Below are 27,627 nucleotides of genomic sequence, written 5' to 3' on the forward strand. Positions count from 1 at the left end.
TCCCGCCTCCCTCCCCCCTCCTCCTTCCCGAGCTCTCCCTCCCTCCCTCCTCCCTCTCTCCGGGGGAAGAAAGGTCACCGTGCAGCTGATTACTCAGAGCTCAGTTGCTGTAGCAACCGGCGAGGGAAGTGGGACAGGCTGGCTTTGAGGACGCGTGAGGTCGGCCGCGGGCGGCTGGAGCCGGCGCGGGCCCCGGCGCTCCTGCGAGAGGGAGGCTGCCGGCGCCCGGCTCCTCGGCCGCCGCGGGCCGGCTCCGGGGTTTCATTTTTAATGAAGAATTCCTGCTACCCTCTCGTACCCCTCCCCGGCCCCCTGCCCCCCTCCCCGGGGTCTGGAGGGGAGCTTCGCCCCTCCTCGGGTGGGCTGCTTCTCTCTCTCTCTGGATGCCCGGCTCTGCCTCCCTGTCTGTCTCTCCCGCTCTGACACAGGCTCTGATGGCTTCTTTCTTCCTCCTCCTCTCGCACAGCTCAAAGGGACAAGCTCCTTCGCTGCAGACGGGTGCACAGAAACCAGCATTCACACACACACACACACACACACACACACACACACACACGCATGCATGCCACTTTCTCACCAGCTTGGTAAGGAGCCCGAGAAAGCCCTGGGCACCACCCCTGGAGCCCCCGGGATGCCTTTGTCACCGGCCTGGGAGACCCCCCCCCCCCCAGGCTTCCTCAGTGCAGCCAGAGACGAGAGGCCACAGAGGGCCTGGCCGGCTGCTTCCTGGGGCACTGGCATTCACCTGGTACCCACTGTGTGCCCAACCGGCCCTCCCAGAGCCGCTGAGCCCCTGGGAAGGCAGCCTCTGCTCAAAGAGGAAGCCAGACCCACAGTGGGGGGGCGGCTAATGCAGCCCAGGGGAGCTGCCTGCTCCTGGTGGGGGGGGGGGGGGTTGCATCTCAGCCCCCTGCCTTCTCTTGGCTCCTTCTCCTGCCGTTCTGTCCAGGGAGCAAGGCCGGCCCTGAGCCGGTCAGGGAGGTCCAGGGCTTGGCAGTGAGGGACACAGGCTCTGGAGCGTGGGACCCTCCTCTGCTGCTGGTGGGGGGATAGAGTGGCTCAGCCACTATGGAAAACACCGGGCAGCTTTTAAAAAAGTGAAACGCACACTTAGCATATGACCCGGCCATTCCTCTCCTAGGCGTTTATCCCAGAGAAATGAAAACTGAGGTCCACGCTGACTTGTACCCGGATGTTCACAGCACCTTTATGGGTAATAGGCAACACTGGGAACGGCCCACGATCCCTCTCCAGGCAGTCGTGCATCCCGACAGTGGAACACTGCTCAGCAATAAGAAGAAATGAACCACTGATGCACACGACACGGAGGAACCCCATGGTTGTTATGCTGAGTGAGGGGAGCCAGGCGACGAAGAATGTGTACTGTGTGATTCCACTCAGAGAAACTTCTAGAAAGTGCGAACTAACCTATAATGGGAGAAAGCAGCTCAGTGGTTGCCTGAGGACAATGGGGCCCAGGAGGGACCACAAAGGGGCACGAGAAAACTTTCGGGGTGGTGGATATGTTTACTGTTTTGATGGTAGTAACCGTTTTATGGGTTACAGATGCCCAAACTCATCAAATTGTGCAATTTAAATATGTGCCGTTACCGTGTGTCCATTATACCTGAATAAACTGAAAAAACAAATTCCTGCTCTGCCATTCACCGGCTGAGTGACCTTGGGAGGGTCACCTCACTTCTCCCAGCCTCATTTATGAGAATGGGATAATGACAGTGGCAGCTTCACAGGATGGTCATGACGATTCAGTGAGATAATGTTAGTTAATTGCTCACCTCCATCCAGAGCAAACCACCGGTGCCCCATCCAGGGCAGAGAACCACACTGTGTGACCCACCTGCTCCTTGCCAGACTGCAAGATGTACCCCGCCCACCACTCATGCCTTGGCAATGAGAATGGGAACCCCCGCTCCATGCCAGGCCTGGCCACTTCCTGGGTAAACAGAGAACTCCATCCTAACTCCATCCTCATGGGCACATACTCTGGAGCTGCAGATACATCTCTGACCATTACAACACGAGGAAGAGACGTTCCAGCAGGTGCAAAGGCCCTGTGGCTGGTGGGAGTATGGTACTTCTCAGAATCCACAGGGAGGCTCAAATGGAGGCAGCAAGAGGGGCACAGACAGGCCGGATCGTGTGACATCTTGGATCATGTGACATCTTGCAGGCCCTGCTGAGGAGTCTGCAGGCCTCCTAAGGGCCACCAAGCCCCTGCGTGTGGTTTGCTGGAGACTGTGGCGTTGGCTCCATCTCGGTGCAAATCCTGGCTCCCAGTTCACTGCCACCTTCTCTAAGGCTCAGATTCCCCATGTGGCCAATGGGGGTAACGAGCCCTCATGGGGCCTGGCCCAGAGCTCAGTGATTAGGGGATCCAAGCTGTGCCCAAGTCCCTTGTCGTGTTTGTCACACCATGTTATAATGGTCAGGCTCTGGGTAGCTTGCCCGCCTGACTCTGGGCTCCGGGGGCAGCCCCTGCAGCCCCTCCAGCCTCTGCCCTCTGAACCTTCACCCCTGGCACAGATCAAGCAGCCCATAAACGTCTAAGGAGGCAAATTGAGGCACATGGGCAGCAGGGGCAAAGCCCCTGCCCGTCCGGGGTCCACTCTCTGGCTGGAAGACAAAGAGACACCGCTTCTGTGGGTAGGCAAGCGAGGACCCCAGGGAGCACTCAGACGGTGTTGAGACCGCCCCCTCCATGCTCAGCTTCCATTTAGAGCCTTCTCTCAAATTTAGAGCAGGCAGGGGCTATTTTCTTGGTTCTCTGAGCTAGGGTTGGTTCTGGCAGTTAATTGCGAATGACTTTGACCAGCCAGGTTTTCACCTTTTACTCACCTGAGAATGAGGTCCTGAAAAGGACGAGATTCTGAAGCTGCCACGACCAGCTGCCGAGAACCATCACGGTGGGATGCAGTTGACATGAGAGATTGTGGCCCACAGGGGCCAGGCCAGGAGGGGCTCAGCCAGCCCCCACCGCATGACCAGAGAGGCGGCACGCCTGGGCCAGGTGCACAGCGAGGCCCTGCCACAGCCTGCCTGGGACTCGCCGTCCAGTGCTCTTCCCACAGGGTGGGCCAGTCTGCAGACCAGCTGCCCGATTCCTCTTCTGCCACTGAGGCTCACACGGGAGCTGCCCAGGTTTGCGCCAGGGAGAGAGAAGGAAAGCGCTACTCTGAGACCCCACAGCAGCATCTGCCAGGAAGGAGGGCCCTGGCCTCTGAGTGGCTCGTGTTCCCACGCCCCCTTCGAGGCTCCCTTCCCAAAGAGGGTGGAAGTGTGGCCGCCTTTCCCTGGGACTCAGCCCCATTCAATCACCAAGGGCAGGACAGCATCGGGGCTGAAGTCAGGCAAACAGCATTCAAACCTCAGCTCTGCCGCCTGCAAGCCGCAGGCCCTGGGCAAACCTCTCAGCTCCCTGCGCCTCCATTGTCTCATCTGTAAAATGGGGAGAATAACCACACCCCCCTCACAGGGCCAGAGTAAGCAGTCCACAGAGTCAGGCCGGGCATAAGCAGCTCAGCCCGCATGCCCGGCACGTGGTAAGGGCTCAGGAAGCGGCAGCCTGTGAACAGCGTCAGCAGACGGCACCGTCAGCTGGATGTGGGGCCGTGCAAGGGGATGGGCGGAGGCCCGTGTCCAGAGGCAGGGCCCTGCTCACTTTCTGACCAACGAGGTGCATCCGTCTCCCTTCATCCCTGGGCTCCCTCCACCTCCAGCCTCTACCCTGCCTCTCTGCCGGGCCCAGGGACCCCGTCCTGTGTCAGGAAGTCCACTCCAGCAAGGCCCAGCTCTCCCTCGACCTTGCATAATCTTCGAGCTTGGAAGACCTTAGAGAGCGTGGTGTCCAGCCTCTCCAGCTGCCCCATCGACCAGATGTGGAGCTGAGGCTCAGAAGCAAAGGCACTTACCAGAGGCCCGACTCCTAGCCTGGCGCTCCTTGAGCGGGTCCTCGGATCACTCCTGCCGCGGCAGTTCTGGGGAGAATCCCCTTGCTGTGGGATGGACTGTCATCCTCGGGCTGGGAGCTCCATGTGGGCAGGGACCACTACTGTCTTGTTCACTTTATGGGCCCCACCCAGGCCTGGAACCTGTGAATGAATGAATGATGAGTGAGTGAATAAATGAATGAGGCTGGAATCCATCTGCCTCCCAGGGCAGCATCCCAGGAGAAGCCGACTTTGGCTCCAGCCTCTGTGGGGTCACCAGGCCCAGCCCGGCCCAGAGGAGAGAGGTGGCCAAGGTTGCCAACGGTTCAGAGGCTTCCAAGAGTCTGTTGACGAAAGGATCACAGGAAGCAGATGACAGAAGGGCAGGAAATGGCTGCAGGGTGGGTGGGGGCGCAGAGCCCCCCGCCCAGGCCGGGATGAAAGAGGCACAGGAAAAGGACACAGATGGATCGGCCGTGGGGGGTGGAGGATGACAGGATGTGGGCAGAGGGTCTCGGCCGCTTCCCTTGCACAGAGGATGGACTGGATGGTTTGCTCTCGCTGTAGGACCCCCCTTTCTGCTCCCCACCACCAGCATCCAGCCCCGGGCCCGGCACGCAGAGGATGATCAACAGGTATTTTCGGATTCACCGTGTGCACGAATGAACGGAAGCATTTGTCAGCTATTTCTGACCTGCCCAGAAGTCGAGGAGAGGGGCAGGCAGGGGATTTTGACACAAAACCCCACTTGTTTCAAGGAGAATATTGTATTAACAGTAACTGTGACTATTATCACAGCCAGCGCTTACTGAGCAACTACTGTGTGCTCCGGCACGATATCTCTACATTATGTCCTCATTAGCTCAGTGACCTGTCACCACCTCTACAAAGTGTCCTTAGCTTCATCGTACAGATGAGGAAACTGAGGCTCAAGAAGAAGGGTCTTGCTCCCGGTCACCCAGCAAGTCAATGACAAAATTGAGATTCAAGTCAGAGTCTTTCCAAGTCTATAAACTCTGCTCTTAAATACATATTCTCAGGCTGACGGCAAAATGCCTTATCACTCATCCAGCCATGCCTTCGTTTACCCATTCATTCATCCCGCGGGCGTTTACTAGAATCCCACCCACGTCGTGCACTGGGCACTCAGGGCGGCCACCGTGAAGGAAGTAGTCGCGGTCCCTGTGCCCCGGGACTCCTCGTCTGGAGGGCAGACTCCACCCGAACAGTTAATTCCTTGTGATTTTGGAAAGTGCAGGAAGGAGAAAGCTGGGGTGCAGAGGTGGTGTCTGTGGGGACCTGCCCAGTCCAGGGGCCTCAGAAGATGCCTACCGTGTAGACTGCAGGATGGGAGGACATCACCAGTAGGGAGTTGTGGACAGGCGGTAGACAGTCAAGGACTGCGGAAGGGATGAAAGAGAGTAACAGTCATAATCCTGATCTGAGCAGGCACGGTTCCTTGAGGTCTTTCTCTCTGCAAGCTGCTTGCATGGATTCTTTTATAATCTTTACAAAAAGAGGGAGATATGGATGCCCTTATCATCATCCATCACCATCATAATTGGGTCATCAACATCAACATCATTGGAGAGACCAGCTTACGTGGCTGCTAAGAGGCAGAGTCAGGGGTTCTCTGATCCGGGGGTCTCAGCTCCCGACCCTGTACCCAGCGAAGGCAGGAGAAGAGACCCTCCCACCCACCGGCTGGGAGTGAGCTGGACCCACGGGGATGCAGTGCTCAGTGGAGGTGCTGCCACCCACCAGTCCTCCTCGGGCTGGGAAGGGCTTCAGGTCCAGAGCGGAATGTTTCGGGAGGGGACGTTTCTGAGCTCAGATCACCTGGTGCTGCATCAGGAGGGACAGAGAGCCCTGCCTGGCCTTCTGACCAGAGTTTGAGAGGCTGGGGTCTGCAAGGTGGACCCTGGCCTCCTGCTCTGGGCTGGTGGAGGCTGCCATGCTCCATGAAGGCAGCCGTGGGGCAGGGCTGCAAGACCCCCAATGTCACCTGGCTCTCCTGTCCCCAAGCCCTGAAGACTAAGCTGCTTTTCTATGTTTTCCTTGAAGGGAGGGAGGAGGCCCGAGATGCTCCCTAGCCTGGGCCGTGGGGCCCTGAGGGGTTGAGCTGGGGGTTGCTGTCTCTCAGTGCTTCTCCTCATCACCTAGAGGACGCAAGGCAGGGATGGAGGCCCCCACGATGCAGCCAGAGCTCTCCCCGGGCTTGGGCCTCAGCAGGTCCCTGCATCCCTTGGGAAAGTTCAAACAACCCCCGTCTGTAATGCCAATGATAACAGCACATACTTCCTGAGCATCAGCCATGTACCTGGCCCTGTGCTGAGCATCTCCCCAAAGTATCTCCCTGACTCCCAGGTGGCAGAGGCTGCTGGCTATTGCCCAGTATCCATTCTGCCATCTCTCCTTCAGTAACACAACATCCCTTCCTGGGTTTTAATGAGACACATGGCTGCCAGGCTAAATACTACATCTCCCAGTCTCCCTTGCAGCTAGGTGTTGTCATGTGATCAGTTCTGGCCAATGGGACGTAAGAGAGATGAACCATGCACCTTCCACCTTGCCCTTAAAAAGAAGAGGCGTCTCCCACCTCCTGGGTTCCCCCAACACAGTGAGGAAAGAATGGAGGTGGGGAGGTGGTGGCCATCTTTGGCCTTGTAGATAGGAGAGACAGAAGGGGCCTGGGCCCTGGACCAGCTCCCAGGGCAGAGCCCCCTAGACCCACACGGGAGGGAAATGAGCCCCTCTCTGCTCCACCCGCTGTTTCTTGGGTTCTGCAAGAGTGGGCGGGCGCATCCTAATGAGACACTGAGCCCACGTGAGCCTGGACCCGTGAGGCCAGACTTGAACTCAGGCCCCGGGGTGTGGACTCAGAGACTGTGCTCAAAGCCGCTGGGCTGACCATGCTGCTGCGTGCGGCGGATGCTCAGGACACGGTTTTGAACGGGGCCCAGGACACCTTCTAGGGAGGATCCCGCCCTGGAAGAACCAATTTCTTCTGGGCCCTAACTGTCACTCGGTTTCCCCGGGATGAGCCACAGCCTTACTTCTAACTCCTGTGCCCAACATTCAGAGAGGATCCTGTTGACCATGTCTTCCGGTCTCTAAGGCGCCTTCATACCCCCGTCAGCATCCACCTGACCCCTTGCTGGGACATCAGCAGGGAGCAGCCGTGCTCCCTCCACTTTCAGGTGACAGCAGCATGACCTCCGCACACGTGACCTGGCCCACGGCAACCGCTCGCTCGGGTCACGTCTTCCCGTTCCTTTAGGAATGTTCACTGAGTGATGTGTCACTCCTAATAGTCTTTAAAATATCGTTTTTAAAGAGGAATCGGATGTGGGAGGGCAGCAAAAGCCCACGTGGAGGAGTCAGGAGACCCAGCGATTGGTCAGTGGACCTGCTGGCGACCTTGACACGGCTCTCCCCCTCTCTGAAACGCGCTTCTCTAGTGTAAAATGAGGACGCTGGGTGAGATAGTCCCCTCTCCCCGTTCCCATTCCGGGTTCTGCTGCTCTGTCCCCCGGGGTTGGGAGTGGCCCGGGTCCTCGGCCCTCCACCGGCATTTCCCAGCTCCCTTCCTGAGCCTGGCTCTGAGTCCTCTGGCTTAGAAGGTCAGCTCTCTGAGCCTCAGTGTCCTGGTCTGTAAAACGGGAATGAGAGTAAATGTAAGGACATGGCTCACAGACTGTCATGTCTGCTACGTGTGTTTATACATACACAGCACTTAGAATTGAGCCTGTCTCAGTAAGCGCTCAGTTCCTAGGTATTACGGCATTGATCGTGAGTTATCAGTAATATTATTATTAATCATTCTAATGAAAGGTTAATGGGCATTTGCGGATGACTGCAAGAGAGAGCAGCACATGGGAACATCCAGAAATGGCAGTTCTGTTGGAAGGCCAAGGGCTGGGGGCTTGGCTCGGTGGCCCTGGGGGCTCTCCAGGGTCTGCGGTTCCCAGCCTGGGCACCTTAACCTGCCACCTTCCCTCTGTTCGTTTTTCACATTGGCCCCACTTAGGCTGCTCAGTTATGTTAGGAATGGAAATTCCCAGGCTCTCAACACTGAAAAAGCTCTGCAAGTTGCCTCAGCCAATGCTTTTCCCGAGTCATGGCTCTGTATGCACACACACACACACACACACGCATGCACGCACGCACCTCACCAATTCTTGAATATCTCCTCAGGTGGAGCGCTCACTACCTACAAGCCTAGCTTGACTATTAGATCATTTATCTTGTGAGGCAAAACCAACCTCTCTGGGTGGTGTTCCCCCTCAGGGACCAGGGGCAGCAGCCAGTAAATCGGCCCCTCCCCGCTGGAAACCTCCCGGGGCCTCGACTGCCCTCCTGGAGTGGGAGTCATGCTGCGCTTGCACAGGGCTCTGGCTCCGGGAGCGTCAGTGATACAGCCCCGCAGACAAGCCGAGGGGGCACGCGGCCGCAGCAGTGTCCACCCGCCCGCCCGCCAGCAGCCCCGCTTCTCTCCTCTTGCTGACCAGGCCCCTTCCCTTTTGCACCAGAACTGCTGGCAGAGAAAAGGCAAAGATTTGCCTGAAGCAAACACGTGAAATCCTTCCGCAAACACACATTCCCAGAACGCAGACTCCAAAGATACCAGGGAGAAGAGGCCGCCTGGATCAGATTTCTTTGGGGTCTGTCGCCTGAGTTGGTTGGCCATCTAAGCTCGGGGTCCCTGTATCGACTCTGCAGGGTGTCTGCTTTCTCCCAGCCATTCACAGGCTGCTGTCTCCGCTCTCAGATCCAGATGTTCTCGCGAGACCCTGGCCGTTTCGCTCCTGAGCTCAGTGGGCCCGCAGACAGCCTTCCGTCTCCAGCCTCCTCCTTCCCTGGTGCCGTGTCCCTCTGCAAGTCACTTTACCTCCCCAGGTCTCAGTTTCTCCATCTGTAAAATGGGACAACAATTGTCCCTGCCTCTTGGGGTTTTTGTGAGTGTCCAGTGAGGCAGGTCTCTGAAACCTCTGATCCAGTCCCAGGCACACAGTAGGTCTTTAATAAGCATTAGAAACGATTAGCTCTCAGCTGGAAGATGAGCTCGCTGCACTGGTAAAATGAGCCAGAATTAGGGGAAAAGAATCCCCTTTGGGAGAGGGGCTTGGTCTAGACCCACATTTGCTCTTTCTGGCTCTGGGTCACTGAGTCTCAAACTTTACTGAGCTTGAGATGCACCGAGGGAGCTGTAAAATGCAGAGCCCCAGGCCCTAGGCTCAGAGAGCCTGATTCAGTAGGTCTGGAGAGGCCCAGCAATCTGCAGTGTCACAACCTCTCCACCACCCCTGCCTCCTCCTCCTCCAGCCTGGACGAGATGTAACTGCTAAATGTGCTCCGACTGGCTGCTCCGTGCCTGTACTGGGCTGAGAACGGGGTGCAAGGCCAAAGCAGACAGATCCAGCCCCTGCCCCCAGGGAGCTCACCACCCAACAGGGGGTGTTCCCTCAAGGTCAGTGGAGGAGCTGGAGTTCTGGAGTGTGCAGGAAAAGCTGTGGGAATGAAAAGGTCAGAAGAGACCTACCTCCTGGTACTGTGTGGTTGTTGTCAGAAGTGAGAAAGGAGCCTCGGGGCATGAAGGCCTTGGGAGGGAGGGGCACAGGCTGGTCTCCCTGGCCTTGCCTGGGCTGGACCCACGCGGGGACAGGTGACATGTGGCCTGCAGTCGAGGTGGTATGTGCTCTGAGGTAGTTGTTGCCTGTGGGGTAAGACCTCGGCTCGAATCCCAGCTTTGCTCTTTCCAGCTGTGTGACCTTGGGCCAGTGAGACCCCGCCTAAGCTCTGTTTCCACCTCTGCAAAGGGATGGCTATTGTGTCACCCACAACAGAGGTGACTTACCAAGAAGCCAACGAAGCCTTGGTGCCAGGGACTCTCGCTGGCACGGCCCTGCCAAGGCCCTGGGCTCCATGGGAATGCAAAACTTGGCACCAGTTTTCTTAAAGAGGGTCCCCAGATTGTAAACGGTCAGGCCCCACGGAACTTGGCTCTGCCAGGCCCACCTCACGCGGCCGGTGGAAGATCTGGTGGGAAGACACTGGGCCCTTCGGCAGGCCTGGGTCTGGCAACGGAAGCCCCTTCACTTCTGGGCCTTGGAAGGAGAGCAGACTGGCACCCTGGATGGGGCGAAGTCTGTCGGGGGAGGGAGGGCCAGGCACTGAGCCCGGTCCTGTTCTGACTGCCCCTTGCCCCCAGACCTCAGGGCTCCGACCTCTGGCCCAGCCTGGGAGCAGGGAGGAGCAGGCCAGGAGGAGAGGGACCTGGGGAAGGGAGGAGGCTGGGGAGGAGGGCGTGGAGGCCGGGAGACTGAGCCTAGGGCAGGCCCCGCTGGCTGCCATCCGCAGCAGCCTTGGAAGGGCCAGGCTGGTGAGAAGCCAGCCAGAGGGAGGCCCCGGGCAGAGGCCTTGGGGTCGACTTGGCTTTGTTAAGGACCCTCCAAAGTCTGAAACCAGGGGAGGATGCAGGAAACCCAGGACCCACAGTTGGCGGGGATACTGGGGGCCTGGGCATGTCCCCTCAATGTGAAGAGAGGACCCACCTCCTACCCCCCACTCTGTGTCAGGTCTGGCCCAAGAGCCCCATTTCCCTGAACCCTGACCTCCACCTCCTTCAAGTCCTCACTCTGCTCATCTCTATCCTGTCCACGAGGAAGTGGAAGCTCAGAGAGGGCAAGTCCCTTGTCTAAGGGCACACAGGAGGGGAGAATACAATAGGAACCAGGATTTGGATCCAGTCCTAACTCCAAATTCCTGCTCTTAACCCTCTCCTACCACCACCCTGGGCTGTGGGCACAGGGGCACGTAGTGGGCTCTCAATAAAGATGGAATGAATGAAGTAAGGAAGGAAAGAATTCACAGGCCAGACTCTTCCCACGCCCTCCCCCCACCCGCCCGTCGGCTCTTTCAAGCTCCGGCCGCCTGCCCCCCCATCCCCCTCCCCCTTCCCCGTCTAACTGGGAGGTTACGGACCGGCTCACCGGCTTCCGCAGGTTCCCCCGCGCTCCTCCCGGAGCCCACCCCGAGGCAGCTTTCTCACAACAGAACCCCCCCCCCCCCCCCCCCCCGGCGTGGGGACGCCTGAGGACCCCGAGGCCCCGCGGGAGAGCCGCGACCTCCTGCGGGGTGGTCTCCGCAGCCGCTTTCCCCTCCCGGCCTTCCCCGTCCCCACCCCGCCCCCTCCCCTTCCCCGGGCAGCTAAATAATTGATTCGACCATAAATAACCGATCTGTGTTGCGCCCGCGCCCTCTGGCCCCCAGGGTGCGGGGGGTTCCCCGCTAGGGTTCGGGGGAGTGGGGAGGGCCAGTGGACGGGGACCGCTGTGCCGCGCGCGCCCCTGGCGCACAGTTTCGCTCGACGGGCCTTTCTCTCTCCCTCTCTCCCTCTCTCCCTCTCGCCGGCTTTTTCCCTTTTTCTTTTTCCTTTTTTTCTTTCCTGGAGCGGAGCCCGGCGCCAGGAGTCTGGAACCAGCTTGACAAGCTTTTGAGTTATGGAGGGGGGAGGGGAGGGAGCGGGCGGGCGGGCGGGCGGGCGGCGCGGGGAGGGGAGCGGAGGGGAGGGGGCGGGGTGCGGGCGCGGCGGCGGGCTCCCGCGGGCAGGGGCGCGCGCACCCCCCCCCTTGGAGACGCCCCCCAACTTCGGGCGACCGTCGGGCGAGGGTCTGCCGGGGGCGGGCGCGGCGGCGGGACGCGAGGGTGAGTCACCGGGGCCCGGCGAGCAGCCCGGCTGGCGGAACGCGCCCGGCTGGGGAGCCGCAATAAACGAGGCCCGGGCAGGGGGGGCTGCGCCGCCTCCCCGCCGAGCAAGACATTCCTTTCCGCTGAACCGGGCGCCCGGGGCGGGGAGGGCGCGGGGCACGCGGGAGCGAGGCCCGGGGCGGCCCCCTCGCCCCCGCCCCCGCGCGGCTCCCCGGGAGCGCACTGCATCTTCACCTGCCCCGAGGGAAGGGACCGGGAGGCCCGTGAGGGTCGTCATGCCGCGCGGGTCCCGCAGCTGCCTGCCCAGCGTGTCTGGTCCCCGCTCCTTTGCCCATCCACTCCCACTCCCCCTCCCCTGGTGGCGACTTGGGGCCTGGTACAGCCCTGCGGGCGCGGGGCCGGGCGCACGGTGGGGGCCCCCCGTAGCCACCGGCTGATTTCCCAGGAGCCCCACTTCTGACTGCGCGGTGCCAGACGCCCCCGGCCCCAGGGTAGGTGGGAGACGTCTGGAATTCTTGGTGTACCAGGACCACTAGTAGAGAGAACTTTCCAGACTTCTTCAGGTCCAGAGCCCAGGAGGACACTTCTGGATGCCAGGAGAGGCCCGAGTTCCAGACACACCTTCCCCTGGACTGCAGAGTTCCTGGTCAAGCCTGGTTGACTTCTGTGTACACAGTTCCTTTAGGGGCGCCCAGTGTTTCCGCCACGCCGCCACCGCTTGGTGCCTTCCTGCCCCGCCTGCTCCCAGCAGTGAGTGACCTGGAGCTACTGTCAAAGGCCTGGGCTTGCCCCCTGGCTGTGTGGCCTGGAGTGGCTGCCTTCCCCAGTCTGAGCCTCTCTCGCTCATCTGTGAGATGGGTTAGTAACAGTGCCAGCCTTGCCTGGATGCTGGAAAGTTCCATGAGGCCATGCAAGCCTTGACTTAGCACAGGGCTGGCACACAGTGAACACTGAAGACGCGGTCACTGCTGTTGGAGCTGGTTGTTGGTGGTGGTTGTTATTTCTGAGGGACTCACCTCGGCCTAGCCAGGCCCCCCTGCCCGTCCCCCCAAGCAGAGCCGTGAGAACGCCAAGCCTGTGGAGCGCCCGGCCCCTCCTCCCGGCCCCCGCTGAGCGGAGTGTCGAAATCATCCAGAGAAGCCGCTGAGCAGAAATTTCCAGTCTCCCTGGCAAAGCCGACGAGAGTTTGGGTGCGGCTCAGAGACAGTTGGGCAGGCTCTGCGGGGCCAGGGCAGGGGAGGGACCCCTGGAGGGTCTGTGAGACCGGCATCCCCGACCCTGGGGGGCGCCTGGCCTCCAGCCCCAGCCCAAGCCTGTTGTCCCCCTTGTCACTGGAGGGCTCAGGCAGGAGCCGGGCTGGCTCAGCTCCCTTTACCAGGCCTGCACCCCGGGAGTCAAGTAAGCACCCCTGGGAGAAGGGATAAAAGGGTACCGGGAGGATGAAGGAGAGGGTGCCTGGGAGCACCAGCACAGCCCCTCGCACCCTGCCCCGGGAGGCCCACTTCTGCTGATTGCTTGGCCACCAGGAGGAGCAGAGGCCCCCATCAGGATGGTGGGTCTCACTGGGGCTGTGGGGACTGTGGGGTCCCTGTCCTAAGTGGCCTGGAGAACCCACAAGGAACCTGGCAGGCAGGCTGAGCTTCGCTTCGCTCACAAGGCTGTGTGACCCCAGGTGAGCAACTCAGCCTCTCTGGACCTTGTTCTCCCTCTCTGCAGAACACAGACAGTGGTCTGTGACCCTCACTCACCAGAGGGGAGTAAGGAGCACTGGAGTAGGAGGAGATGGGGGGGGTCGAGTCCCAGCACTGCCCCAAACTGAACGGTGACCTTGGAGAAGTCTGAATGAGACTAAATAAGATGAGACTGAATAACGCTAATAACTAGAACATGTCAGCCGCTCTCTGCTTCAGCCATGCTGGGTGTTTTACATTCACTGTTTCTCTTGGAGGAAGGTTTTATTATTAACTTTCTTTTCCAGATGAAGTCGCTGAGGCTCAGAGAGGTCGATTCACTTTCTCAAGGACACACAGCTAGGAAATGAACGAGTCAGTATTCAAATGCTGATCTCCTGGCTTAGAGCCTGAATCCCTAAAGAAAAAGCAAGTTGCATGTTTTCAAAAATGAACCATTTTGAGCACCTACTATGTGTAAGACACCGAGGTGGGCGGCAACAAAAATAAGGATGCGTGGCCGGGCCTTCAAGAAGCTCTTAACTGAGTCAGGACACAAGACTCTAATGAGACTCTCACAAAGGAGAGGTCGGCTCCGTGGGGGGGGTGGAGGGAGAGGTAGGGAGCTGGCCAGGAGGCACAGAGTGGGGTTGGGGGAGGGACAGGGAAGGCTGGTCTTGAGCAATGAAGAGGAGTTTTAGTGGAGGGCACGGCCATCCCTGGAGGCAGGCCCAGCAACGCAAGGCAGCGTAAGAGGATGAAAGCTGCGGGGGCCGGAGGGCGGTGCGGAGAGAAGCCGAGCCCGTTGCCGGCGCTGGGGGCTGGGCCTCGAAGGCCTTCCAGAGCCGCCGTTCTCTCTGAAAGCGGGGAGCCGCCGAAGGTCTTTGAGCAGAGGTGGACAGCGTCCTCTGGGAGCGTTAGAAGGACAGCTCTATTCTACAGGCAGAGAGGTGTCCTGGGCGCGCACACACACAACTAAAAGGACAGGGAGGGTCAGGATCCGTCGCGTGAACTTTTACTGCGTTTCCTTAAAAAAATTTTTTTTTTGCCTTGTAGAGGTATAACGATTCCAAAAAAAAAAAAGAAAAAAAGAAAAAGAAAAAGAGGAAATTTTCAAAAGGAAGAGGGGGCCTGGAGGCAGGGAGATGGGGGAAGCCACAGCAGAGGGAGCCGGGATGGGTGGGCAGCTGCCTCTCTGGCGGCTGTTTGAGTGATGGGCGGTCAGGGGCTGCATCTCAGAGACCTACAGGGAGCTGAGCGGCTGGCTGCAGGCATGAGACCCTCCTCTTGCCCAGAGCCTTAGCGCCCCTGACCCAGGATGGCTTCAGCCCGTCCCTGCTCCTCCCAGATGTCTGTCCTCACCAGTCTCCTCCCCGCTGGCTCGGCCATAGGACATCGGCTGGACCTTAAATCCTATCATGGGCTAAATGGGGACGGAGCCCAGGCTCCCACTGTCCTTGAGGACAGACTGTCCCATGCAGGACCCCAGGCGCTGTCTAGGTGCCTTACCCGCAGTGTCTCTTAGTCTGAATATAATCCACAAAAACGTGTGTTGCTCTCCCCGTTTGACAGCTGGGGAAATGGGGGCTCAGTGGCTCACTCCCCAAAGCTCTCACAGGGAGGCGGGAGTGGGATTCTCACGGGGGGGGGGGGGGGTTCGCCTGAGAGTCCCTACACCAGGATGCCTGGCCTCAGGCTCTTCAGGAGAAAACCCGTCCCTGGGTCTCCCCAGATCTCATGCCTTCTGGCTGCCCGGGTCCTGGAATAGGGGCAAACTCTTACTCGACCTGCAAAGCCCCGTGAAACCCTTATTTCCTCTCCATAGAGTCCTGCACTGGACCTCCTGTCCCCTTATCTGTGTTGCGGTGGAGCTCCCCCGAGAGGGAAGGGAAGGCTCGGGGACATGGCTGGGACAGGAGTTCCAGCCCAGCGCCGCGTGGGTGGAGAGGCGGGAGCAAACAACCAGCTTGTTCTGGGTCTCAGAAGGCCAGCACTGGGGCAGGGTGGACGCGAGAGGGATGACAGCCTTGCTCAACCCTGGGAAAGGCGGATCAGCCAGCCCCTGGAATTATTTGGCTTAGAGGCGGAGGAGGACAAGTTCCAGAAGGCGGGAGAAGCAGAGACAGAGGCTGCTTAGCACGGCCTGGCCGGCTCCGCACCAGCCCCAGGACGACGCAGCCCTTTTCTGCCCCCTCCTCCCGCGGCGCATGCGCACTCGGGACCTCTGCCGCAAGCCTGGGGCGGGGAGCCATCTTTAGTGCACGTGTCCCTAAGCCCGCATCCCTGGTAGCATCCACACAAAGACGAAAAGCCCCCTCTTAGAGCCCAGAGGCCCCCCTGGGTGGAGAGGACCAGAATTGGGAACAGAACGTGGGCTCCTTGTAAATTCGGAGGATTCCCCAGCGCCAAGAACAGTGACCGGCATATAGCAGGCGCTTAAACATTTGTTGGATGAACGAATGAATGAATGATTTCCTGGCCTGAGGCCCAAGGAGGGCCAGGAGCCTGCTCCCTTGTGAAGCAAGACCCTCCTGCGGAGCCCCTGGTGTGCAGGTGGCTGTGGGCAGGCTGCAGGGTGGGGGGCAAGGAGGGGTAACTGGGAGCCCAGCAAAGCGGCCCGGGGAGGGAGACAGCCGGTGAGCCGTGTTTCTGGGGAAGCACCCACTCTGTCCCTGGGCCTGAGGAACTGCCAGTTCACGCCGGTGGGGCCCCCCAACACATACACACAGGTTCCCAGGGGGCAGCACGGTGCCGTCCTGAAAGCCAGGGGCTCTGGACTCAGACGTTTCTGGGCTCCAGCCCCACCCCTCACTAGCTGGACCAGTTGCCTCAGTTTCCCCATCTGTGCAATCAGGCTCTGCTAATCCCAACAGCCTTGACCCTTTTCCCCAAGCCCAGGCCAGACAGGGACACACCCCCGCCTCCCTCAGCCCTGCACACAGCCCCCGGGATTGCACAGACACACGTGTACATGCACACACACACGCAGAGCGCACACAGACCCACACCCACAGGCACATACGTGTGCACACAGACGTACATTCACACAGGCACATGCTCACACAAGCAGACGTGCACACACAGGCACAGCCACAGCACACACACACACTCACACATTTGCACACAGACCCCACAGGCACATCCTAGCTCATGCTCAGCCCCCACCCGCACCCAGTCCTCCCCCTCCCACCCTGGCCCTCGCCCACGGCACCCACACCCGCTCACACTCATGCGCACACTCACCCCCCCCAGATCTGTGTGCACCAACTGTTGGCGCGGGCGGGGCTGGGAGCGGGAGGGAAAATAACCCGCGACTCAGCCGGGGAAGAGGGGCGCGGGGGTGCGCGGGCGAGGGAGATGACAGCCCGCGGTCCCCCTCGAGTCTCGGCTCATGAATATTAATGCGGCGGTAATTAAAATGCAGGGACGCAGCAGGATGGATGCCGCTGCCTCCGGAGCGCTGGGGAGCGCGGCGTCTTTGCAGGCGGGTGGAGCCCGCTCCTCGCTGGCGGCGGGGGCCGGGCCGGGGCCGGGGTGGCCGAGCGGGGCGACCCGGCGTCCCCCCGCGCCCTGGCCCAGGCCGGGCCGCCCGCCAGGCCGCGCTTCCCGGAGCCGGCCCCCTCCCGCCCTCGCGCCCGCTGATGTCATCGGCACAAAACTTTCCGCTTCCCGGCCCGGCTCGGCCCTGAGTCATCGCCGCCCCCGGCCCGGCCCAGCCCGGCCCGCGCCGTCTGTTTGTGCCGAGCCGGCCCGGCCTGACGTCAGGCTGGCAGGGCCTGGAGCCGCGTGGGGCGGTCCGCCCAGCGCTGGGGCCACCAGGGCAGGGACATCACTAGTTGGGGAGGGAGGGCTGGGGCGCAGGCCGCGGGGAAGGGCACACCCTGGGGTTCCAGGTTCAAACTTGGGAGTCTTTTACGCAGACTGCTTGACCTTGGGCCTGTCCTTTAGGCTCTCTGAGCTTCAGTTTCCTCCTCTGCCCCTTAGCAGATGCTCAACTGATCTTCCCAGACTCAGGAAGTGAATTGCACAGCTGAGCGAGCCCAGGCCCAGAGATGGAAAGGGGCCTGCCCAAGGTCGCACAGCAGGTGGGCCAGTCCAAGCTGGGTTTCTGGGCCCTGAGTTCCAAGTTCTTTCTGCGGGGCCACAGGCTGGTGCCCCGGTGTGAGGACCCTTTTAGGGTCTACGTGGAGAAAACCGCACGCCTGGGTTTGAGTCCTGGCCAGGCCGTGGGCCTCTGGCCAGCGTTTTTGTCTCTAAAGCAGGAGTGATAATCTAGTATAATAACCATGCGGAATCTGGGAGGATGGAGGATCAAATGAGGAAAGACAGGTTGCCTGTGAAGTCGGGGGCAGCTGTTAGTGTGTGATTAAGATGATGCTCCAGCTGAAGTCAGCTGAGAGGGCCGTTTTGGAGTCGGTCGCCTGGGTCCACATCCTGGCTCCCACTCTGCGCCCTTAGGCCAGTGGTGCCAACAGCCTAACCCTGTGCCAGGCCCCGTCGGCTTCCGCTCCTCCGGCCTCGTGGGGTGCTGGGAAAGCTTGTTACACCCACCCGGTCCTTGCCAGAGCCGCACGGAGAGTGTGCCAAAAACATCTGCAATTCTTCGGCTTTTACTTGGGCCTCTGGCACATCATCCCGGGACGCAATTTCTAGATGGGAAACTAAGAAGCTTTCGGCTGCTGCTCACAGAGGCTGAGCACTGAGTCAGCTCAGGGCTGGGGGCCCAGACCCTGCAGCCTCCCACATGCAAGGCTGGGCTGCGGGAGGGAGGGCTCTGGCTCTTCCCCAGGCGCCAGGCACACCCTCAGCTCCACCCAGCATCTGCCCTGGTCCAGGCCCGCCCCTCCCACCTGGCCAGGTGGCTCAGCGCCTCTCTGCTCGTGCCCACACACCCCCTCAAGCTCACAGAGAAAGGCCTGCCCCACGGCCCCCACACCCTGGCCTCTCCCTACCCACCCCCAGGCTTCCGGGAACTCTTTCAAGTCCTCTGCTCTCCAGGCTGCTCTTTGTGCCTCCAGGCCTTTGCACCTGCTGTTCCCCCTCCCTACTCGGAACACCCCGTCTCCTCTCCCCGCTTCCTGGTTAACATCTCCTCCTCCATCTCTCCTTAGCTCTTCCCCTGGGGAGTGACCCACTTCCCACCACCCCACAACACACACACACACACAGCACACACTCCCCCACATCACACAGGCCACACCACACAGAGGCACAGACACACCACACAGATCAGAGACACAAGGTGCACACACACGTACTCGCACACGCGCACACTCCCTATGCCATAGACCGCAGACACACGGACCCCACGCACGTCACAGACCATTCAGTACAAACGCCTTACGGACCCTGACCACACAGTAAACACACACGTTCACACACAGACCACACAGCACGCATCCAGGCGGCGTTGGTGCCCACACTCCCCCCCCACCCCCGCCGGGCTCCTCCAGCCTCTAATCTTGCCCCCTCACCCCCATCGTGGGGTTTACCCCCCAGTAAGCGCAGGGCCCCATCCTCCTCCTCCATTCCAGCACAGGGACTGGCATCAAGTCTCGCTGGTTGGTATCTTGACCCCTGACCCCCCATGGTCAGTAGTGTCCCAGTCCCGCCCCCATCGAGGCCCTTTCAAACGAGTGCCCACCCCCATTGCTGCCAGCAGCTGTCCTCCCTCCCTCCAGAGCTGCTCTGGGCCGGGCCCTGTCACCGCAGGTCACTCTGACCTGGTCTTTGGTCAGCCCCACTCCCACCCCAGACTACGGCTACTCAAGAGGAAGCACCAGTGTCCAGCTGCCCCCTGTCCCCACTCTGCCACCCCAGCCCAGGGCCTTGGGGCTATTTCGTGACTTCAACTGGGCCAGAGTCTTAAGGTCACTTTTGTCTGGGGCCTCAACTTTCTCATCTGTAAAATGGGGCAGCACTGAAGGTACCTTGTAGCAACTCAGAAAAGTCATGGTGATATCAGCATGGCCACCGGTTTCCTGCCGGGCCGAGTTTGTGGGTGAACTGAGCTTTGCTGGGTGCAGCTCGGCCCCTCGCTGAGCCCCTTCCCCAAGTGTCACGGCCTCCTGCAGACTGGGTCCCTGAGGCCCTTTGTGCCGGGCCCCCCGGGGTGGGGTGTTGGGTTGGGGTCCTGACAAGGAGCAGGCTTGTCTGTCCCTGGCGCTGCCCCTCGCGGTCAGCAGCCCTCGGGGGGCCTGGCCTGCAGCCCACATCCCCAGAGCACACCCTGGCTGCCCCGCCTGTCAGGAGAAACGCACAGAGAGGGAGGGCCAGCCTGTCCAGTTGGGTGACCAGCATCAGGAGGGAGAGGAGGGGGATGGGCAGACACAGGGAAGGAGCGAGTGGCCGGCCTTCGTCAGGGTGGACACGTTCACGGGAGATGGACTCGGATGAGTTGCCCCATGACCGCACGCGCCTACTCTTGTCCTCACTGCCCCTTGGGTGCTAGGGCCCTCCCTTGGCCCAGGAGGAGCCCAGCAGCTCCCCTGAGCTCTGACTCGGAGTGGCACCCCCCCATCCCCATATGCAGGGGCCGGAGCGGGGAGCCAGGTTGCACAACCATCTGTCGCTCATGTGTTTTCATTCACAGGAGCCACTGGTGCCTTCCGTGTGCCCCGCACAGAATCACGTGCTGGGTCCACGGTGAGGAACGACCGGAATCACGTGCTGCCCTCGGAGTTGAGCAGAGTTGACAGATGACAAGCAGTGAGCAAACGGAGGCAGCAGGACAAAAACAGGGAAGAAGAGGTGCTGGCATGGGGACGAGGAGGCACCCCTGCTCCTTTATAAACACTCCCATACATGGACCCACGTGTGTGTCCCAGGGTTTCTCCCACAAATTTTCTGATCAGTTCACTCATCCTGTGTGTGAATATGTTTTGAGCACCTTTGCGGAAGCAGGGGACAGAGTGATTAACAGCAAAATCCAGGCTCCTCCTTCTGGCTGTGTGACTTTGGGCAAGTCGCTGTCCCTCTCTGAGCCTCCATGTCACATCCTCTGTAAAATAGGTGCATATCTCACGGGGCTGTTGTGAAGAGTCCCTGAGATGGTGTGTGTGAAGCTCTTGACCTGGGGACCCAAGCTTAACTCTGCTCCAAGTGTCCCCTGGCCCCTGACCTCTGCACTCAGGCCCCCCAGCACACCAGCCTCCAGTCTCTGCCTGAACCCCAACACCTGGCAGCCAGCTTATCTACATGGCCCGGCCTAGGAGGGCAGAGCAGCCCTCTGAGATGCAGGCCCAGCACAGCTGGCCGTGATGACCGACCGCCAGGCGCGACTTGGGTACCCGACCTGGTGCTCAGAGCGCCTGCCTCTCTGAGGTGGACTGTTGCCCATGGAGGTAAGTTCTAGAACCACAGGGTTAATTTGTTGGGGGAGCCACGGGCCCTGCCTCCTGCCTTCTGGGACCCACTGGTTAAAAAAAGAAAATTGGCCATAGTTTCTAAGTACTGACCACCCCCAGCGGCGTGAGCCAGGCCCCGTGAGCCCTTCTGACAGCCCCACGAGGCTTGTATGGGGCAGCACGGGTGAGGGGAACAAGGCCGGGCAGCGCCAGTTAAGGTGAAGGAGCCCGGATTCGCCCTCTTCTGAGCCCAAGGCCTGGCTCCACCCCCAGCCTACCCCTGCCTTTCTCTCATCTGCAGAGAAATGAGTGTGTCCCGTGCCCACCTTGCCTAACTCACACCCCGCTGTTCCCCACCCACCCAGCTCCTGGGCATCACCCCCGGGACCTCTGCAGAGAGCCTTTGCCTGTGACCTGGGGAGGGGGGCTGAGGGGAGGTGCTCCCCAAAGGGCAGATCATCAGGGGAACTTCCCAGGAGGGGTCATGAGACCCCAGGTTGTCAGAACTGGAAGGGACCTCAGGGATCACCACTTTGGCAACCCTATGTTGCACACACAGAAAAGCTTCAGCTCAGAGAGGTGGGGACCCTGGCCTGGGGACCCACAGCAAGGTACTGGCCCAGCTGGGGCTAGATAGGCGGAGGTGGCTGAGCTTTGGGACTCAGCTGCCCGCGTCTCAATCTGGGTCTGTGGCTTGCCAGCTGTGAGCCTGCGTCTGACCCCTGTGTGCCTCAGTGTCCTCAGTCTGTAGCATGCGGAGAGTGATAATTCCTGTTTCAAAGGCTGTTGGGAGACAGAAGTGAGTGAATACACAGACCGTGCTTAAAAACAGGGCCTGGTACACAGGGAGCATGCCACAGACATCAGTGGTCACTCTCAGTCTGCTGATTTCTAGTCCAGCGCAGACCCATCTGTCCGGTGAACCTTCAGTGTCGCCTGCTCCGGGCCAGGCGCCCCGCCGACACCGAGGATGGAGCAGTAAACAGGACTGACAGAGCCTGCCTCCTGGCGCTCATGGTCCAGGTGGGGAACACACCTGAAATAGGGAACGCCAGAGCGAATCGGCTCATTACAGTGTGGTTTCTGCTGGTCTGGGGGGTCAGGGAGGGTCCCCCACTTAAGTTGAGATTGGCAGGATGAAGAGCAGAAAGCACGGTTCTAGGCAGAGGGAATACCATGCATGCGGGCCCAGGGCAGGAAGGACATCAAGCTGTCCAGATCAGAGAGGAGGCCCAAATCACTGGGGTTCAGAAGCCAAGGTGAGGCGAGGAGAAGAGAAGCTGAGGGGAGCAGACATGTGGAGCCTGGGGATGCTACACCGAGATCCCGAGAGCCAGGGCGCGTTAGGGAGGGAAGGAAGTGGTCAGGCTTGCAGTTTAGAAACATCTGTCTGGCTGACACAGAGGGCAGACTGGACGGGGAGAGGGCAGAGAGTGGGAGCGGGGAGCCTGGCCTGGCTAGGAGCCGGGCAGCGGGCGAGGGGTGAAGGGAGCTGACCCCTGTAGGTGGGCAGCTTCTCATGTCTTGTCAAGGATTGGGCTGGGGGCTGGGGAGGAGAAGTCAGGGATGGCACCTGGGCTCTGGCCAGGGTCGGGGTGCATGGCTGGAAGGGATGGTCAGAAGCAAGTTCAAAGAAGACGGGAGACCCTGCGTCCAGCCTGGGACATCCCAGCTGCAGCAGCCCCTAGGGACCTCAACAGCACCCTCAGACCTGAGTCCCAGACCTCTGGCCCTTTTGCTGTACCCTTCCTCATGGGGAAAGGAATCCTTGTGACCAAGGGGACAGGCCCAGCTAGATCCAAGAGCTGGGCACCTGGGACCCTGGAATCCCCTGTTTAGTGGCCCCAGCCCACTTCCTGGTCCCATCCTCCGGAAGGTGGTCTGAGCTGCATTTGGGCACCCTAAGCCCCAGGGTGGCCCCGAGGTTGCTCTTTGCAGGGGATGTGGACAGAGTTTATGCACGCAGGCTGGAAGGTCCACACCTGAGCACACAAAACCCTTCCTGGAAAAGGGGAAGAGAAGAGGGGCCGAGTCGGGGCCGCAGGCGGCGGGGGGGCCAGCTGGCCCCAGGCTGCCACTTCCAGTACTGGCCCAGGAGTCTGGATTCCAAACGCAAACCCAGCCTTCCAGGGGCATTTGTCCTTACGAAGGTGTATTTGTCAAAGAAAGAGGACAGAACATATTTTATTTAGCAGTTTGTAAGCGTGATTTATAACTCGTAAACACTCAGCCATGAGGTATGTGGGCCTCCGCTTGTGCTCCTGGCCCCCTGCTGCGCAGAGAGGGCCCGCTTCCCTGGGCATCCGGCGGCTGACCCTAGACAAGCAGGTTGACCCCAGGGGATCCTCCAGACTTCGAGACCCCACTTAGTGCCTCCCCACTGTGCCCTGCCCAGTCCCTCTGCCTTTGTCTCAGGCTCCTCCCGCCCCTCCTCCTCCAGGAAGCCTTCCCTCCCCGGAGGCCCTGGCTCTCCAGCTTGTCACTGGTGTCATTTGGTCACAGTGATGCTTGGTGGTCTGACTGGCTGGGGAACGTGAGTCCTGTGCCTCCTGGGGGAGCAGGAGCTCGGAGAAGCAGCACCTCCCAGCAGAAGCAGGATCTTGCATTGGGTAGGAGTCAGGCTCAGAACGCACAGACACTCGGGGGTCAAATCCCAGCTCTGTGACTTTCCCGCTCTGTGACCTTGGGAGGCGGCTTCACCGCTCTGAGCCGCTTTCCTCGTCTGAAAGCCCATAATCATAACGGTACCTCTTGCAGCGAGGAGGCAGCGTGGGGTGCGGAGCCCACGTGCGCCCGGCGCTGGCAAGTACTCGGGGAAGGAATTACGAAGGGCAGGCGTTACATCATTCGCTTCTTTTTTACAGCTGAGAAAACAAGCGGAGGAGGCTCAGCGAGGTGAAGCCAGCTGCCCAAGGTCACACAGCTAGTAGCGGGGGAGGGGCCCACGCCAGGCTCTCTGACCTGTGCTCTAACCACTGAGAACCCCGGCCGCGGGCTCGCCCCCACGTCACCTTCCCCCGGTCTCCGTGGCCCTGGGGCTCCTGAAGGCCGCGTGGGCCGCGGAGGCAGGTGGCCGGCCAGGGCCGAGCCCGCGGGGCGGAAAGGGTTACCGGCTCGGCCGCAGTGGGCCGGCCTCTGGGGGAACCAGCCAATGGGTGCGCGCCGCGATGAGGTAATGCCGGGACCGCGCGGGGTGGGCGGAGCCGGCGGGCCCGCCCCCGCTCGAGTTCCTTCTCTTTCGGCCAACCCCTCACCTTTGACCTTGATGTCCCCCCCAACCACACCCGCAGAAACCCCGGGGCTGGAGCTGAGGGTCTCCGTCGGCCCTGGATCCTTTAAGGTCGGCGGCAGGAACCTGGAGACGTCCCGCCTCCTCTGGGCCTCAGTTTTCCCTTTCGATGATGAGAGTCGATGATGGCTAAAGGCCGGAGCAGCAGTGGACGTCCTTGGACCCCAGGACATTTTCAACCTCTCCTTGCCCTTGGCCACACTTAGCGGGCGCGGCCCTGGCCCTTCTCAGGCGGTGCCCAGCGCCAGGGGGCAGGGAGTCCTGTGGCCGGGTCACACCCTCCACGTGGCCCCATCCATGGATCCATCAGCCCCTCCCTATCTCTTGGGTTTCCGCGCCTGAGTGCCCTCTGAGGTCCCTTCGCTGCCACCAAGCCCCCGAGTTAGCTGCATAAGCAGCTGGACAGGCCGGTTTGGTGGCCAGAGGTCAAAGTGCATCCAACCATCAGCATTAATTGAGCGTCTACTATGTGCGCTCAGAGCTTGGGGCTTGGGTGCTGCCCGGCCCGCCTCCGGGCGCCCCGCACCCCCTCCCGCCGTCCACGCCGCCGGGCACGAAGCGGTTAATGGCTTTCTCGCCGAGCTGGCACCGGTGCCGCCGGGCTTATTAGTCAGCTCGCAGGGAGGGGGCGGGGAGAGGAGGGGCTGGGCTGAGAACCGCAGAAAGCTATTCTCAGGGGCTCCCAAGTGTGGGGAGGGCGGCCCAGCAGGAGCTGCTGCTGCTTCCCAGAAAGTTGATTATTTTTAACCCAGGAAGAAGAAAGGAAGGAGGCGAGGGAGAAGGACTCAGAGAAAAGAGGGGAGAGCAGAGGAGAGGAGAGGAGGCGGGGAGGGGATGAGGAAGGGGAATGGGGAACGGGGAGCAGAGGGGCCATGGAGGGGAGTGGAGGGAGAGGCTGGGCCAGCTGGGGTGGGGGGAGCCAGCTGGCGGGGTCTCTGGGAGGGGAATGGATGTGGAGGGGCGCTGCCCGCCTCCTCAGCCCTCCCCACACCCCTCTGGCTCCTCACCCGGGACCCCTGCTCTGTGGGCTCTCCTGCTGGACCCCCACCCAGGCTGTGCATCCTGCCGTTCCCGTAGCAGCCCCAGCCCAGGGCTGTGCAGGCATGGTGGCTTGGAGAGTGGGGGTACAGGGCGGCCGCAGCCCTGCCCTTGGGTGCTCTCCAGCCATCAGGAGCACACCATGTCTTTGCCCTTGTGGGGACCGCTGCGGAGGGGACAAGGGGGGCTGCCCTGAAAACCCGTGACCTCCGCAGGGAGGGGCTCCTGGAGGGGAGGGAGGAAGGGACCTGGGGCTCCCCTTCTCCTGCCTTGGAGTGGAGTGAGGAGGGGGCCGGGGACACAGTGACAACAAGACAGACGCAGCCGGGCCCGCATGGGGCTCCCAGTCCTGCAGAGGAGGCAGAGGCTGCACAAACCATTATGAATAATGCATCATAATGATGAGAGGGCAGCGGGCTGGCAGGGGACAGTCAGGGAGCTGGGGGGGCTGGCCCCAAGGGCCTGCCCTCTGCAGGAGTCACAGGAGGGGTCCCTGAGGAGGGGTGCCTGAGGACCAGGAGTGTTAACTAGGTGAGGAGTGACTGGTGGAAAGGGCAGGGCCCCCGTGGATGAGGTCCCAGGGGCACAGACCTGAGCCTGAGAGAGGGTCATGTGGCTCTCGTCCTGGAGGCGGCTGGAAGCTTTGGAAGAGTTTTATAGAGCAGGGTGAGGAGAGCAGATCTGCAAAGGTCACTCAGGACGGTAGGGGACAAGAGTGGATGCAGGGAAGTGGTCCCAAGGTCTCGAGATGGCAGCCTGGCCCAGGGAGGTGGCCTCTGAGACAGAGGGGAGGCTGGCCTTGGACAGATTCGGGAGGAACAGAGGACGGGAGTTGGTGCGTCATGGTGTGAGGCGTGGAGGAGGTGTCAGGGAGGTGCTGGGCGCTGGCTTGTGCAACGAGCGAGGCTGGTGCTGTCCCCTGAGGCCGATGGTGGCCAAGGGGAGCAGGTTTGCAGAGTTCAGGCATGTGTGTTGGGACCTGGTGGGGACAGGCCGAGGGAAGAGCTTGAGCAAAAGAACAGAGAGAAGGGAAGAGGGAACTGCATGTGGCACTGTGGATGTGCTGGAATCTTCCAGAAAGGCTGAGTCTGGTCGTGGTGGGCCCTGACAGCAGGCAGAGGGGTCTGAACTCAGCCTGTAGTCAGTGTTGAGCTGTGGAAGTGTGGGGGCAGCAGAAGGGCACGTTCCAGCGCTGGCCACGGCGAGGGCGCTCAGCAGGCCAGTGGCCAGGGCCGGCCTGGGCTGAGTCCCCAGCAGCCGCCGCCTGTACCCCAAGGTGGAGGAGGGGATGTGGGAACGGGGGTGTGTCAGGGCTCCAGGTCTGGGCAGCCTACGAGTGTGAGTGTGTGAGAGTGGGTGTGTGAGTGTCCCTTGCACTGAGTGTCCTGCCCTCCACTTGAGGCAGGACCTAGGGGACACATCAGTGTGTCCAGGACCAGGGAATGGCCTGGCCAGGCTGGACAGGGGATGATGGAGGGAGGAGGACCTCAGCCCCAGCCACCGCTCTGCAAATCCAGCACGATCCCCTCCACTCCTGGTTATTCTGGAGCCCAGGACCAAATCTGACCCCTCCCCAAGGAGCCGGGGTGGGGGGCGCTGGGTTATTGGCTGGAGGGTAATGTCTGTACCCTTAACCGCTGCAGGGTGCTGAGGAGGCCTTATTGGGGCATCCCAGGTCTGTCCCCTCCCAGGACGGGAAGGCAGGTCTGCTAGGCCTGGAGCTGCCCTTAATACCAGGGCCCAGGGGCTTAGCCAAGGCCAGGTTCCAGACAGCACTGGGGGCAGTGGCCTGGCCACCTGCAGCTCTGACCCTACCTGCAGACTCTTGGACCCATGGGCCTGTGGCTTTCCCGTCAGTCCTGCCACCAACCAGTAGCCCTCCCACCCCCAAGGTGGGTACACATCACAAAGTCGTGGTTAAGATGGTGAGACAAACCTGAATCCAAGCCCCTTGCTGACAAGCTGTGGGCTCTGGCCAGCGGTTCTGGCCTCTGTGTGCCTCAGTTTCTTCATCTGCAAAATGGAGATAATAATGGCAGAGGCAGGGAAAAGATGGAGGTGAGGCCCTTAGCAAGGGAAGTGGCCTGTCCCGGGTCACTTGGGGCCCTGAAGTCTTGCCAGGTGTGTGCTGAGGGCCATGGGCTGCAGCAGTACAAGAGGGGGAGATGTTGGTTTCCCACCCTCTCCGGGCGGGCAGGCCAGGTGGCAGAATTGTTCCTGTTTTGCAGATGAGAAAACCAAGGTTCAGAGAGGTTATCCCTGGCCCAGTGCCACACAGCAGAAAGGTGGGGGACTGGGCCTCAGATGCTGAGGGCTGCTCTGCTCTCGGGAACTCGGTTCCCTCTGTCACTGCCCTCCAAGTGAGAACCGCGTGCCGGACACACTCCCCTCCAGGACACCCACCCCTCCCTCCCAAAGGCACACGGTGACCCTAGCCTGGCCCCCTGGGCCCTGGAGGAGCCCTGTCTGTCCCCCTAGGGCATCTCTGAGCTGTGCTGGAGCACAAAGAGGGGGAGCCAGCAGAGAAAGAGCCCCACAGGCGAGGAGCCGGCTCCATGGGTGCTTTTCTCCGCTTTCTTCCTCTCCCGGCTCTTTGTTAAGCTCCCTTTCAGCTGAGCCGGCAGAGC

The 27,627-nt window shown here is 60.9% G+C and overlaps 3 long non-coding RNA genes across 9 annotated transcripts; 2 read left to right on the forward strand and 1 right to left on the reverse strand.

The window, feature by feature from the left end:
- Positions 1-66: 66 nt before the first annotated feature.
- On the forward strand, positions 67-1,732 carry LOC138920823 (uncharacterized). The gene is made up of 2 exons (XR_011432732.1): positions 67-584; positions 1,142-1,732. It is a non-coding gene; the product is annotated as an uncharacterized lncRNA (long non-coding RNA).
- Positions 1,508-10,828, reverse strand: LOC111770614 (uncharacterized). Of its 2 annotated transcripts, XR_011432737.1 has the most exons (5): positions 9,805-10,828; positions 9,490-9,663; positions 5,280-5,347; positions 3,930-4,109; positions 1,508-3,151 (listed from the first exon to the last, which is right to left on the reverse strand). It is a non-coding gene; the product is annotated as an uncharacterized lncRNA (long non-coding RNA). The 2 variants fall into 2 exon arrangements; XR_011432736.1 differs by having other exon boundaries at positions 9,490-10,828.
- Positions 10,829-11,517: 689 nt separating this feature from the next.
- On the forward strand, positions 11,518-24,279 carry LOC111770615 (uncharacterized). 6 transcript variants are annotated; one of them, XR_011432731.1, is made up of 3 exons: positions 11,518-11,654; positions 12,211-13,329; positions 13,636-16,016. It is a non-coding gene; the product is annotated as an uncharacterized lncRNA (long non-coding RNA). The 6 variants fall into 6 exon arrangements; XR_011432728.1 differs by lacking the exon at positions 13,636-16,016 and adding exons at positions 19,920-21,696; positions 23,538-24,279 and having other exon boundaries at positions 11,525-13,329; XR_011432729.1 differs by lacking the exon at positions 13,636-16,016 and adding exons at positions 19,920-20,670; positions 21,569-24,279 and having other exon boundaries at positions 11,525-13,329.
- The last annotated feature ends 3,348 nt before the right edge of the window (positions 24,280-27,627 follow it).

Source organism: Equus caballus, chromosome 25, assembly GCF_041296265.1.
Source record: "Equus caballus isolate H_3958 breed thoroughbred chromosome 25, TB-T2T, whole genome shotgun sequence".
NCBI classification, from domain to species: Eukaryota; Metazoa; Chordata; class Mammalia; order Perissodactyla; family Equidae; genus Equus; species Equus caballus.